This window comes from Lithobates pipiens, unplaced genomic scaffold (genome assembly GCF_037356315.1).
Source record: "Lithobates pipiens isolate NorthernLeopardFrog02 unplaced genomic scaffold, aLitPip1_a1.2 Scaffold_19, whole genome shotgun sequence".
NCBI classification, from domain to species: domain Eukaryota; kingdom Metazoa; phylum Chordata; class Amphibia; order Anura; family Ranidae; genus Lithobates; species Lithobates pipiens.
In genome coordinates this window covers 224,910,217-224,924,960 of record NW_027507764.1, presented here as the reverse complement: position 1 = coordinate 224,924,960, position 14,744 = coordinate 224,910,217, and positions in this window count along the sequence as shown.

Sequence of the window (14,744 nt, the reverse complement as noted above, 5' to 3'; positions counted from 1 at the left end):
ACAAGTGCCTGGCAGGATCAACAGCCGAAGGATGGATCAGGCAGTCTTCAGGAAACTGTAGCTGGATAGGCAGACCTTAGAGGCAGCAGACAGGAACCAGCAGACAGCAGGGAACACACAGGAACAGATAGGTCCCTCTGGAGCATGCACACAGAAGAGTCAGGCAAGTCGGGTCAAACCAGACTGTCAGTGCAGGAACAGATGCAGAAGGCAGAGACTGGATCGTGGAGCAGGCTGGGTCGGTAACAGAAAGGAACTGGATTTAAATAGCATGCCTGGTGCCGGTAACCATGTACGCACACACGCATGTGCCTAGGCGCCCGCAGGCACGCACAGACAGGTGATGGACCACTGTCCCCAGCCAGCCTTTCCTGACATTGCCCCCCTCCAAGGGGCAGCCTCCGGGTGCCCAACTGGGCCATTTTCTCAGGATGGGAGCTCTTGAATGCTTAAATCGGATGCTTGGCATGTATGTTACTTTCAGGCTCCCACGAGTTTTCCTCTGAACCGTACCCCTTCCATTTGATGAGATATTGTACACGGTTATTTCTCTTCCTGTAATCCATTATTGCCTCCACTTTGAACTCCTCTTCACCATTGACCATTATAGGAGCAGGGGGATTCCTGGCTTATCCTGGGAAAGAATTAGAAATAGTAGGTTTTAGGAGAGATACATGAAAAATGGGGTGTACCCGAAGTGGCCTACGAACTGGCAGTTCCAGTTCGTAGGCCACCTCATTGATTCTTCTCTTTTTTTTTTTATTCTTTTTTTTATTTATGGCAAACATTTGAACAATACAACATGACATTGATTCTTCTCTTGACTGAGAAAGGACCCAAGAATTTAGGGCCCAATTTCTTTGAAGGGCAAGCAAGTTGAAGATTAATTGTAGAAAGTCAAACCTGGTCTCCAGGTTCCAGAATCAATTCCCCCCATCTTTTCTTATCAAAAGTCTCTTTGTTAAATCCTTGTGCTCTGGTCATGGTTTCCTGCAGCAATTTATTATTGGTACTGAAAAAATCCACAGTCTTGAGAACAGCTGGTACAAAACATTTGTGAACAGAGTTAGGCAGAAATGATGGGTGATAACTATAATTGGCAAAAAATGGGGTCTGCTTGATGGTAGAGTGGGTAGAATTGTTATATGCAAACTCGGCCAATGGCAATAGTGAGAACCAGTCGTCCTGAGAAAAGGAGGAAAAACAGCGAAGGTACTGCTTGAGAGTCTGGTTAGTTCTCTCTGTTTGCCCATTCGTCTGAGGGTGGTATGCTGAAGAAAAAGATAACTCAATACCAAGGGAACTGCATAGTGCTTTCCAGAACCAAGAGGTAAATTGAACTCCCCTATCCGAAATGATGTTGGCTGGTACTCCATGAAGTCTGACGACTTGCCTGATAAAAACTTGTGCAGTTTCCGGTGCCAAGGGCGTTCCTTTTAAGGGGATGAAGTGTGCCATCTTGGACAGCCGATCCACTACCACAAAGATGGCAGTATGGCCTTCTGAAGGAAGAAGCTTAAAAATAAAGTCCATGGAAATGAATTTCCATGGCCTCTCTGGAGCAAGTAAAGGTTTGAGCAAGCCCCAAGCCCTGGCCTTATTACCTTTGTTGTGAGTACAGATGGTACATGACTCCAGGTATCTTTTGCAGTCCTTTGCAAATTGCGGCCACCAGAATGTGCGATGCACTAGATCGGAAGGTTTGGAAACACTGAAGTGCCAGACTAGTACATGATCGTGACAGAGCTCGAGTATGGTGACCCGGAGATTTTCTGGAATGAAGATTTTGTCATCGAGTCAGAACAGACCATCTTTTGCTAGCAGACCTGCTTCTACAGGAGGGGGGTTTTCACTGGAAGCTTGCTTAATCCAATTTAAAAGATCTTCTTGTAGTGGGAGAAAGCTTTCTGCCGACAGAATAGTGTCCGGAGAGGCACTTTGGGGTCATTAAACATGCGGGACAAAGCATCCGGTTTGGGGTTTTTAGACCCTGGCAAACCTGGAAAAGAACAGCACCCACCTGGCTTGACGCGGATTCAACCTTCTTGCAGATTTCAGGTATTCCAGGTTTTTATGGTCAGTACAGATCAGAATCGGGTGAGCTGCTCCTTCCAGAAGGTACCACCATTTCTCCAAAGCCACTTTTATTGCTAATAGTTCTCGGTCCCCACATCGTAATCTCTTTCAGGAGCAGTTAGCTTGCGTAAAAAGAAGCCAACGGGAAACAGGAGAACCTTGGGACCTTGTCCCTGTGAGAGAACTGCCCCAACAGAGACTTTGGATGCATCGACCTCCAAGACTAATGGGAGAGCCGGGTCAGGGTATTTCAGCACAGAAGCAGAAGTAAAAAGTCTCTTGAGGATGTCAAAAGCAGTTTGGGCTTCGGGAGTCCAATGGAATCAAACTCCCTGCTTGGATAGCTGGGTAATAGGGGAGAGGATGGCCGTAAATTTCCGATAAAAGTTTGAAAGGCCCACAAACTGCTGAACCCCTTTTTTATCCACAGAAGCAGGCCACTCAAAGATAGTGGACATTTTCTGGGGGTCCATTTTGATGCCTTCAATTGAAATGATTAGTCCCAAAAACTGTATGCTTTGTTGTTCAAATTCACATTTCTCAGGCTTTGCATAAAGGCCATGTTGTCGGAGCCCCTCTAACACACACCTGACGTGTTGGCGATGGCTATTGATGGAAGTGGAACAGATCAAGATGTCATCTAGGTAGATGATGACAAATAAGTCCAGGTAGTTTCTGAAAATTTAATTTATAAAATGCTGAAAGGTGGCAGGGGCATTGCCAAGCCCAAATGGCATCACAAGATATTCGAAATGTCCGAATCCGTGTGAAAAGCTGTCTTCCAATTCATCACCTTTCCTAATGCGAACCAGGTTATAGGCCCCTCGAAGGTCTAATTTAGTAAAGATGACTGCCGCCTCCAGTCTCTGGAAAAGTTTGGGTACCAAAGGGAGAGGGTAACGGTTTTTAATGGTCACCTTGTTTAGCTCCCGATTATCGACACATGGCCAAAGGGTATAGTCCTTCTTTTGCACAAAGAAAATGCCAGCTCCTGTAGATGAGCGGGTAAATCCTTTCCTAAGGTTATCATCAATATAGTCTTTAAGTGCTGCCAGCTTCAGTTCAGTTAAAAATCCTTACAAAAGGTACTTCAGCCCCAGGAAGGAGCTCGATAGGGCAGTCATAGACCCGGTGAGGGGGAAGAGTCTCTGCACCTTTTTTTCTAAAGACATCCATGAAGTCGTGGTATGCCTCTGAGACTAATTGGCAAGCTTCGGTATCCAGGCACATCAAAGCTGCAGGCTGGTTGGAGGTCTTTGGAAGGCAATGTTGGAAACAGTATGGAGAAGAGACGGTAACTTCTCTGGTAGTCCGGTCAATGCAGGGGTTGTGGGCCTGGAGCCAGGGCATATTCAGGATAACTTGAAACAAAGGCGAAGAGATGATGTTGAGGCATAAAAGTTCCTGGTGAAGATTGGATATGCTGGCAGTAATAGCGATGGCTTCCTGGGTGACAGGACCAGACCAGATGGCAGATCCGTCAGGAAGATGTATAAGATGTATAAGTAGTCCTTGGGTCTTGGAACGTAAAGGAATGTTGTGTTTTGCTGTGAAAGCAGAGTTCATAAAGCAGCTGCATGTTCCAGAATCAACGATAGCGGGAACCTGGATGTTCTTTCCGGGGAGCTGCAACAAAATGTAAAGAGTAAGGTGAGGGGAAGCGTTGGTGACTACAAGGATCTCTGACCTGCGTTCACGTAGGCGTCTATCGATCCGTATGGCTAGGTTAATAAGTAAACCCAAGGTCTGAGGAACCCCTACTGAGACAAGTAAGGGGGTCAGAAAGACCCAACTGGAACTGCTAGCGGAGGGCAGCATCATTCCAGTTGGTATCTGCACTCCAACGCCTGAACTCTGCAATGTGGTCCTCTGCGGCCCTGCAGCCTTGTTGTAATGCATGGAGAGCAGCTTCTACTGTTGCTGAGAGCTGAGGATCCTCATTGATTCGGGCCATAGCATCAAAGAATGTGGTCAGGTTGGAAAGTTCATCAGCTTTTTGTTCAAGAAGGCGATGCGCTCAGAGCTGTGGCTTGTTCTGATGCAAGGAGATTACAAAGCCCACTTTGGTGGCTTCCAAAGAAAATGTCCGTGGCTGAAGGGCAAAGTAGAGCTCACAGGAGTTGCAAAAAGCCCTGAATTTGCTGCGTTCACCAGAAAATGTCTCAGGCGTTTGGGGGTAACATTACTACTGCTGGTGGAGCAGGCATGCTGGCAGAATCGGGTGGTGACCCCAGGGTAGTAGCAGTCGGAGAGAGCGCCTGAACATGTTCCTCCAGACGGGAGTAGCTTTCTTGGAGATTCTTAACTGCCTGGGTCAGGCCCACCAAATGCAAACATAGTTTATCCAACAGAAAGGCTCCCTGCCTGGGCTCAGACATGGTTGCTTGATACTGTCACGTACCTAGTGGTCAATGCAGAAGGAGACCTCTCTTGCGTCCCTGACTTGCCGCCCCTGATAGTGGAGACAGGAGGCACGGGAGTCTAAGGTAGCACGAGTGCCTTGCAGGATCAACAGCCGAAGGATGGATCAGGTAGTCTTCAGGAAACTGTAGCTGGATAAGCAGACCTTAGAGGCAGCGGACGGGAACCAGCAGACAGCAGGGAACACACAGGTCCCTCTGGAGCAGGCACGCAGAAGAGTCAGGCAACCTGGGTCAAACCGGAACAGATGCAGAAGGCAGAGACGGGATCGTGGAGCAGGCTGGGTCGGTAACAGATGAGCACTGATGGACCAGAGGATGAGTCATAGATAAGTCGGAGGTCAGAAGCAGGCAGAGGGCAGGGAAGGTCACAGGTCAGGCCGGGTCAACACAAGATCAGACCGGGTCAGAAGATAAATTCAGGAACACTGTAGATCAAGCAGCAAGATCTGAAGGGAGAACTGGGTTTAAATAGCATGCCTGGAGCCTAGGCGCCCGCAGACAGTTGATGGACCACTGTCCCCAGCCAGCCTTTCCTGACATCACGTCGCGGCCACCTCAAATGGTGACAGGACAGTGCATGCATCCTTGATCATTAGCCACTGGTGTGGTGTATAAAAGCCAAGCTCCCCTGACCCTGTCCTGGTGCCATACTTGCACTGCATGGCATCTTTTTGCCTGAGTGTTTGTGTAGCCCCTAGAATGCCTACGGAGCACCGCTGGTTCCGAGGAGAAATCTGCAGAGGAAGAAGTCATAGAGGAAGAAGAAGAGGTGGGTGGAGGAGGGGGTGGAGGAGAGAGGCATGGCAGAATCACCACTACCAGCATTTTGGAGATGTGGTGGTGGAACAAGCTCCAACATTACTGCATCCTTCCCAGCATCCTTCCCAGCTGCCAGCAGGGTTACCCAGTGCACCGTGAAAGAAAGGTAACATCTCTGTCCATGCCTGCTGGACCATGAGTCAGTGGTAATATGCACCTTACCGCTGACCGCCCTGTCCAACGAGGCAAAGACATTGCCTTCCACATGCTGGTAGAGAGCCGGAATGGCCTTCCGAGAAATAAAATGCCATTTAGGAACCTGCCACTTAGATACTGCACATTCCACAAAATCTCAAAAAGGGGCAGAGTCTACCAGCTGAAAAGACAGCAGTTGGAGTGCTAGCAATTTAGCCACTGAGCATGTGGATGGCTGGGACCGAATTTAGCAACTGGGGTAGGGAAATTTGCTTGCTACAATTGGATTGAGGTGTACCACTAGCAGATTGCCCGCAAGTGCTTGGGACACCTAATTCTACACCTTCATTCCTCTCAGTGCAGGTCTCTGAGAGGACTGGAGATCCCAGCTGATGAGGAGCAAGGAGAGGTCTGCCTTGTTCTCTGGTGTGTGTCTTTTAAGTACTGTTGCCCACGGACTGCATGGGAGATGGACATATGTCTGGTTAAGCATGTGGTACCCAAGCGGCTGCTGTTTTGGCCACACTTGATATGCTTCAGACATATGTTGCAAACAGCAATGGTGCGATCTGCTGCACACATCTCAAAAAAGGCCCATACCAAAGAACTTGTGGAAAAATACCCGGAGACAGCAGCACCCTGCACATGCAGAACTCTGCGGTGTGATGCAGTCAGTTGGCTGTTCATAAGTTGTCCCCTGGAGGGCATCCTGCCTCATTGGAGATGTGCCTCCTCCTCTCTTCTATCAGGCACCCATATAGAGTCAGTGACCTCATCATCCCCTCCCTCCTCACCACTGGAGCAAACCTGGCAGTATGCTGCAGCTGGGGGAACATGACTGCCAGTTTCTTGTCCTTCTTGGGCACCTCCTCTCTCTGGGCTCACATTACTGCCTTCATCATCAACCTGGGTACCATCATCGGAGCCTTCAAAATGCTGCGCATCCTCCTGCTGCATGTACTCAACACTGTGGTCAAACAGTTCGGGAACTCCTCAGGACATGATGGTGGGGCTAGGGAAGGAGTGACTGATGCCATTGAGCCGATGGAATAGTCCACTTTGGCAGCTGCATTGGCATCCAAACTTGTCTTAGCCTGGGTGGCAGAGGATGAGGATGGCTTTGTGATCCACTCTACCAACTCGTCTGCATGTTGTGGCTCAACACGGCCAGCTGTCGAAAATAAGGGCAAGCGTGCTCCACGGCCACATGCTGAGGATGCATCATGTCCATGACCAGCACTGTTGGCTGTAGGTATAGAGGCTGCTTGCCCTCTTTTAGTGGCCAGACATGCTGTAAAATTGGATTAGCAAAACACTGCCTGAAGTTTACTAGAAAAATTTCACCAGGATTGGCCTGCAGTCAGATATAGGCTTGGCTAGACTAGAATGCAGTGGATATATATGTAGGAGACTGCATATATATACCTTTATGCACTGCAGATCACTGAATCACCTGCCTGACCTGCCTGCCTGAAAGTGTATTTGAATACGTACACCAGGAATGACCTGCAGTCAGATACAGGCTTGGTTAGACTGGAATGCAGTGGATATAGATATATATGTAGGAGACCGTATATATATTTTATGCACTGTGGATCACTGAATCACTTGCCTGCCTAAAAGTGTATTTGAAAACGTATGCCAGCAATGGCCTGCAGTCAGATATAGGCTTAGCTAGACTAGAATGCAGTGGATATATATGTAGGAGACAGTATATATATTTTATGCACTGCGGATCACTAAATCACTTGCCTGCCTGCCTGCCTGAAAGTGTATCTGAAAACATACACCAGCAATGGCCTGCAGTCAGATATAGGCTTGGCTAGACTGGAATGCAGTGGATATATATATATTGGAGACTGGATATATATTTAATGCACTGCGGATCACTGAATCACTTGCCTGCCTCCCTGAAAGTGTATTTGAAAACATACACCAGGAATGGTCTGCAGTGAGATCTAGCTAATAGGGATGGCATTGCGGTTCGTCCGACGGTCGGTTTGCGGCTCTACGTGACTATCTCTTCCCTCGTAAACCATAAAACGACATGTATAGCCTATGGCCCTGTTACAGAGCTTATATATCTTGACCCCGTATCTGGCACGCTTGCTAGGAAGATACTGTTTGAATGACAAGCAGCCAGGAAACGTAATCAAGGACTCATCATTAGGGATGGCCGAATTGTTCCCCCAGCGGTCGGTTCGCGCCGGATTTTGCGTGTTTGTGATTCGCCAAACCGGCGGACTATTGCCGCTGATCGCGCGGCGGACATATGCGTTTACATTGTGAAAGAACTTTGACCCATGATAACACATCCAGTACACTGCTGAGCTGAGTGCTGACCGATTCTGCAGCTGTCTTTTATCAGTGTAGGGACTGAGTGACAGTCTGCAAATCACTAGCTACTAGGTCCACAAAGGTCCTTGTAAGAACTGGTATAGGTGTACTATTTGGTGTGCAGTATATAGGGGTGTAATACACGTATAAAATACTTGCACATATAGAAAGCATAGTATAGTGCATTTCCACTGTGCAGCATTGTGACTGCTGAGCGGTTCTGCTGCGATACTATAAAGAGTGACAAATGCAATAAAAAAAAAGTATTATAACTGGTGTGATAGACCAGTGGCCACCAAAAACGACAGATTGAAGCGGGGTGTTATATACCTTCTTCCACATACATACTGCACTTCTCTTGAGACTTTTGTCACAGGGTCATTTAAAAAATGACAGGCAGAGGAAGAGGCAGGCCCTTCCGCAGGGGTGGTAGGGGTAGGGCAGGAGCAACAGACTTGAGCCAAAGTGCCAAATTGCAGAAGGTGCGTGCGATTACGTCAAAGGATGCACCAGACTTGGTTGAGTGGCTCACTCAGCCTTACTCTTCTGCACCCTCCTCATCCTCTCGATCTGCACCCTATTCGCTCTCTGCTGTGTGCACCCCCAAAGACACTACCACCAACAGTGCTCTCTATCACAGTGCTGGTGTCAGTGCTCTCTATCACGGTGCTGGTGGGGTGTCAGTGCTCTCTATCTCGGTGCTGGTGTCAGTGCTCTCTATCACAGTGCTGGTGTCAGTGCTCTCTATCTCGGTGCTGGTGTCAGTGCTCTCTATCTCGGTGCTGGTGTCAGTGCTCTCTATCACGGTGCTGGTGTGGTGTCAATGCTCTCTATCTCAGTGCTGGTGTCAGTGCTCTCTATCTCGGTGCTGGTGTCAGTGTTCTCTATCACGGTGCTGGTGTCAGTGCTCTCTATCTCGGTGCTGGTGTCAGTGCTCTCTATCACGGTGCTGGTGTGGTGTCAGTGCTTTCTATCTCGGTGCTAGTGTCAGTGCTCTCTATCATGGTGCTGGTGTCAGTGCTCTCTATCTCGGTGCTGGTGTCAGTGCTCTCTATTACGGTGCTGGTGTCAGTGCTCTCTATCTCTGTGCTAGTGTCAGTGCTCAGTCTCTATCACGGTGCTGTTGTTAGTGCTCAGTCTCTATCGCGGTGCTGGTTTCAGACAGTGAGGAAGATAGCAGCGGATAAGCCAATCAGCAGGCAGTGCCAGCACCATGGCCGAGGATCAGCACTGGACTGGCACCTCCGGACCACCGCAGTGGAGCCCTGCATAGCTGGGGGTAAGGGCCGGGCAGAGGTAGGGGCTCAAGCACAGGTTGGCACACTGGGACACTGGCACAGGACTGCGCTGCCCTGACTGTGGCACTGATCATCTCCTGCACCCCCTTCATAGCCTGCCCTGACCTTGCCTCTCCTCCGTGGCCTTCATGCGCTCCTGAATTGTCAAAATTGCACAGATAAAAAAAGAATGCTTGTCGTTGTCGATCCCAGATTCACTTAATACTTTTGTTATGTCAGTGTCCATGTTGTGGGACTATGTGTGCACAGCTAGTAAGTATTTTGTGGCTAAAAATATGACCTGTAGGTTTTTAAGGTTCACCTGCCATTAAAGTTAATGGGGTCCACCACAACTTTGCGGTTCGCAAACTTTTGGGCGTGTTCGTGGTTCGCGTTTGCGAAACGTCCCGTCGGAAGTTCGTCCATCACTACTAGCTAAACTGGATACAGTATATACATATATATATATATATATATATATATATATATATATATATATATATATATATATATATTGTGACAGTATAGTTCCCTGACCTAGTAATTGTCGCCCAGGGTTCTCAAATAGGCAGGTTGAGGGGCTCCAGGAGTATTTAATGTGGAGGAATCTGTTTTTTCAGTTTCCTCCAAAGTTTGTAAAATCCACTTGGGGACCTGGAGCCCAGAGATTCCATAGCGTTATGGGTGGGATGGAATTGCCAATCCTGGGACCGGGTTTTTGAAACAGTCAGGATTCTGGCTGATTGATTGAGCAGGTGGGTCCTGGGCTTATAGCAGAGTCAGGATTAGGGTTCTGGGCACCACCCAGAGAGACAGGAGGTCTCCAGGAATCCAGAGAGTGCAGGTGTGCACTAGTGAAAGCCAGAGACCCAAGTCTGAGGATCAGAGCAGTGAGGGGCTGCTTTCTAGATAGTCGATGTGTGTGTTGAAGCTGTGTGCATCTAAGGAGACAGATGAGAGCCTGAAGTGTAAGGCCTGAGTGTTATGATCCTCAGGTGGTGAGTCTGACTTAGTGGAAGGGGACCGCTCTTATGGCTCTGGTTCTGGTCTCTCTGAAATGGGGACAGGGAGACCGGAGCACAGCGGGGTAGGAGAGTCCAGCCAGGTGCAGCAGCAGGTACCGGATAGAAGAGGATCCTCAGGAGCAGGAACTCGCAGTGGCAGGCAGGCAGCTGGGAGAAGACTGCAGGCAGGATGGCGGGCTCTTCAGGATGCAAGGTATAGATGCAGGAACAAGCAGGAACTGGCAGAGGTGTCAGGTGCAAGCAGGGGTTCGGCAACAGGTAGACAGTCCAAGAGAGGTCAAACAAGCCGGGGTCAGAGCAGGAGAGGTCAGCAGAGTCAGACGGAGCCAGGTCGGGTATCAGGTAGGTAGCAGATGAATCAACAGGTTTCTTCAGGCACAAGCTGCAGACGAACAGCACAGAATGACTGCAGCTGCTCCTTTAAAAAGGGCCACTGGCGCCAATAGCGCTAACGCGCACTCGTGCGTGCGTATGCCGCGCGCACATCCGAACGACGTGCACCCGCTCGTGCTTGGAGACGCGTGCCCACGACGACCCGCGTGCGCGAACGGACACCCGATCGTGCAGAATGGGCGGATTCCTGACACTGAGCAGCAAGGAAGCTGAAAAGAGGTACAGTAGTTGTACGGAAACCCTGTTATATGGCCAAGAGGGCTGAAGTGTAAAGCCTAGGTGGCAGTACTGCTGAAGAGAGCCAGGTGGCTTGGCATTTTTCATGTATTGTTTTTGGGAGAAGAACCCCTGTGTGGGCAACCAAGTGCATGTATGAACTTTATTTTGTTCCTTTTAATAAAAGTGGGCTACCACGCCCTTAAACTAAAGTTCCTGTTCGCTTTGAATTTACTGAAAATGCATATGCTACGAGAGCTAATGGTTCCCCATGTTACTATATATATATATATATATATATATATATATATATATATATATATATATATATATATATATATATATACTAAATACACTGCAGCTAACTGAATCAACTGCCTGCCTGAAGTATATTAGAAACAGTACAGCAGGAACAGTCTACAGTGAGATCTAGCTAAACTGTATGCAGTGGATATATATATATATATATATATATATATATATATATATATATATATATATATAGCAGGCTGACTGTATATATATTAAGTACACTGCAGCAAACTGAATCAACTGCCTGCCTGATGTATATTAGAAACAGTACAGCAGGAACGGTCTGCAGTGAGATCTATCGGAATAAACTGCCTGCTCAAAGTAAATTAAATCACACACTCACTCACTCTCTCACTCTCTCTCACTCTCTCTCTCTCTCTCTCTCTCTCCGCCAGCAACACACTACACAAGGCCCACGTGCAGACGGCCTTACATAGTGTGGGGCGTGGACTTAACCCCCTGAACCATAATTGGCCAAAGGCACCCTACTACTTGGAGTTACTAAGTGTTAATAAAGGTTAATAGGGACACATTTTATTGTGAAAAAATTTTGTATTTATTATTTATATAATTATATTAATAATATATAATATAATATTATTTATATATTAATATTTTTTACAATTGCTGGATGGTACTTCTATTTTCACAACCTTTTTTGCAGCCATTATTCATACAGGAGCCATTGTTAGCTCTTCAAAGTAACAGAGTGAGACTTGGTTGTCAAGCTGACAGCCTAGCCCCATGGATCATTTATGGAAAAGCCTCTGTTTATTATTTCAGAGGCTGTTATAACTGGTATGCACGTGTGTGTATATACACTGTATATTTTTAAGTTTACCACATTCTGTTGTTTGCATGTGTATTTGAAGATCACACACTGAGTCTGATTTACTAAAACAAAGTGAATTTAAAAAAGAAAATTGATTAGATCCTTAAAGAGATGTGGGTAACTTCACTGCAATGCACCTTAAAAGTTTGATAAATCTGACCAAAGGGGAGGTAAAGTAAACCTAGGCTGGTTTAGCAAAGTGTAAACTGAGCAGAATATATGTGTTTTGTTAAGACCTCTTTCCCACTGGGGTGTTTTTCGGAAGTTTTTCAGGCGCTTTAGCGTTAAAAAAAGCGCCTGTGAAGTGCTTGAAAGAAGCCTCATCTGCAATCCCAATGTGAAAGCCCAAGTGCTTTAAGAGCCCTTTCATAATGTCAGCGCCCGAAAAACGCTCGTAAAGCGGCGCTTAAACTAGCAGCGCTTTACCAGCGTTTTTCGAGCGCTATTGGGGTGCTTTTAACCCCTGCTAGTGGCCAAATAAAGGGTTAAAAGCGCCCACAAAACGCTGCTGCCAAAAGCGTTTTTCAGGCGTTTCCCATTGATTTCAATAGGAAGGGGCGCTTTAGGAGCGGCTTATTCACCGCTCCAAAAGCGCTGCAAAGAAGCTGCTTGCAGGGCTTTTTTTGACGCCCTGCCAGCGCAGCGCCTCAGTGTGAAAGCACTCGGGCTTTCACATTGGGATTGCAGTTGTGGCTTCTTTCAGGCGCTTTACAGGCGCTTTTTTTAAAGCTAAAGCACCTGCAAAATGCCCCAGTGTGAAAGAAATCTCAGTGTGAAAGCACTCGGGCTTTTACATTGGGATTGCAGTTGTGGCTTCTTTCAAGCGCTTTACAGGGACTTTTTTAATACTAAAGCGCCTGAAAAACGCTAGAAAAACGCCCCAGTGTGAAAGGGGTCTTAAACCTTGGTTATTGGAAATAATGTTCTGGAGATTTAGTTGGCTAAATACGACTAAAACTAAAACAATTGCAGAAGACTAAAATAGGACAAAAACTAAAATGGCATTTTAGTCAAAAGACTAAGATTAAAACTAAATTGACATTTGCTGCCAAAATTAACAATGCCTGTTACTTTAGCAAATTAGGCCCAGTTCCACTTCACACCTTTTAAATAATGCCTAGTACACACAGTGAGATTATCGGACAAATGATCGTTCATTTTTTTTGCATGTTGGTCTCATATTGAAAATGAAGCGTTTACTAACGTTACGAAAATTCTTGTATGACAGAATAAAAATTTGGAAGAGATTTGGTGTACTTGTATTGTATTTTCAAAGGACAACTATACTGATTAACCAAAAATCATAAACATGGTATTGTAGGAGAATCATTTTTGTGCTTCTCCCATCTGATAATTTTGCATGAATTGCCGTGATAGGCTCTTAGAAGCTGTGTAATAACGATTATCGTATGATCGATTCGAAAACGGTATTTTTGGTATGATTTTCTGATTGTATGTACAGGCCATAAGGTCCAAGTTCACTTAACGACACCTCATTTCACCTCACTTTAATAAATGCAGTTGATATGCCTATGTACTTGTGCATCAAATAGAGATTCTTATTTCCATATTAAAATACATACTAATCTGGCCAAGTGCATAACTATGTATGGCTTTTTTGTTTGCTTGTAAAAGCATTAAAGACATATGAACATGCATATAGTAGGGCTGAATTGCTAAACTGTGACATGCCATAAAGTAACCCTTGTTCAATTTATAGCTGAAGCTTAATTAAAAACTCTATGAAAGGAGGACAGGAGGATGAATAAAAAGGTCCATACATACATATAGTGCTTCTTACTATGGAAACAGCTTCTATGAATGGAAAATGGGGGCAGGAAAGGCAGACATAGCCCACTATTGATGAGTGGCCTTCCCAGCTGCACTCGCTCATATTAACCCCAGCAGCATTGGAGGTTCACCTCTGCAGGGGTATCCTGCAGGAGAGAGGATTTCAACCTAACACAGCAGCCATCTGCACAGATGATCTTCTTCATTCATGATAAGTACTGTCCCTGGTGGTATATTTTAATCAATTTTTCGTATGTTTTTCACTAAACTTCAGCTTTAGACATCCAGTGGAAGCCAATTGATTCAATGTTTGTGTTAATTTCACTGTCCTTCACCTAATTTTTACATTGAAAGTGTGGAAACTTCAAGTTTCATTGCTGCCTGTGTTCCCACTAGGGAGATCCACCCTCTCTATTTGTTCTGGTGACCATTGGTACCAAAACTGAAAGGTATTGGAAATCCGAAATGTTATTGTTGTCACCAGAACAGAAGGCGAGAGAAAATCTTCACACAGGGACACCTGGTTCATTCTCAACTCTTCCTCACTTTATAGAGATTTTGTATAACTTCCTGTTCTGCCTACATGACAGACAGTGAAGGGAAATCTCTTCATAGGAATACAGATATCATAAAATACAGTGACAGGGGTTTTACCCTTTTCAGCTACCTAATTTCACAACCAACAAAAAAAAGTTTTGGGTATGTGTAGCACTCTCTACTTAGGTGGGTGCTAGAGTTAGGATTTTTGAGATTTTTGCAGGTAAATTTAGGCAGGCCTTGCTGGAAGCTGTTTGTTTTGATCTGTGTGGGCTGGGAATGGCCTAGAGCAGCAGCTGTGGCTCACAGACAGAATAACTCTACAGTTACCTCCCACTTGCTTCAAGAGGATTCTAGAAGAAGAGGAGGGGAAGAGAGGTGGAGCTGTCTTGGGTGTCTCAGGGATCCCTGACCAATCCCCAATTGGGATTGGCAGGGGGCAGGCCTCCTTGAAATACCCAGGGTCAGTCCAGCTAGGGAGGAGTTGTCGGGTGAAAGAACTGAGGATGGAGTACTAGGCTGTTGAAGCCTTTGAGGGAGCTCCCCAATGGGGCGGGGGGGGGGGGGGGTG